The sequence below is a fragment of the Physeter macrocephalus genome, chromosome 13, assembly GCF_002837175.3.
Source record: "Physeter macrocephalus isolate SW-GA chromosome 13, ASM283717v5, whole genome shotgun sequence".
Lineage (NCBI taxonomy): Eukaryota > Metazoa > Chordata > Mammalia > Artiodactyla > Physeteridae > Physeter > Physeter macrocephalus.
The window spans coordinates 34524035-34524663 of NC_041226.1; the positions used below are offsets into that span (position 1 = coordinate 34524035).

Here is a 629-nt window from a genome sequence, read left to right on the forward strand (position 1 = left end):
GGATCTTCCCAGACTGGGGCACAAACCCGCGTCCCCTGCATCGGCAGACGGACTCTCAACCACTGCGCCACCAGGGAAGCCCGAGACTGTCTTTTTTCCTCTGTATGTTCTTGCCTCCTTTACCAAGAATAAGGTGACCATATGTGCGTGGGTTTATCTCTGGGCTTTCTATCCTGTTCCATTGATCTATATTTCTGTTTTGGTGCCAGTACCATACTGTGTTGATTACTGCAGCTTTGTAGTATAGTCTGAAGTCAGGGAGCCTGATTCCTCCAGTGCCATTTTCCTTTCTCAAGAATGCTTTGGCTATTTGGGGTCTTTTGTGTTTCCATACAAATTGTGAAATGATTTGTCCTAGTTCTGTGAAAAATGCCAGTGATAGTTTGATAGGGATTGCATTGAATCTGTAGATTGCTTTGGGTAGTATAGTCATTTTCACAATGTTGATTCTTCCAATCCAAGAACGTGGTATATCTCTCCATCTATTTCTATCATCTTTAATTTCTTTCATCAGTATCTTATAGTTTTCCTTTTTAAAAAAAATTTTTTAACATCTTTATTAGAGTATAATTGCTTTACAATGGTGTGTTAGTTTCTGTTTTACAACAAAGTGAATCAGTTATACATAT

At 39.0% G+C, this 629-nt stretch overlaps 1 protein-coding gene across 3 annotated transcripts in view; it reads left to right on the plus strand.

Moving 5' to 3' along the window:
- Positions 1–629, plus strand: part of TDRD3 (tudor domain containing 3) — a 224255-nt gene that overhangs the window by 127952 nt on the left and 95674 nt on the right. The gene's annotated exons all lie outside the window — the stretch shown is intronic.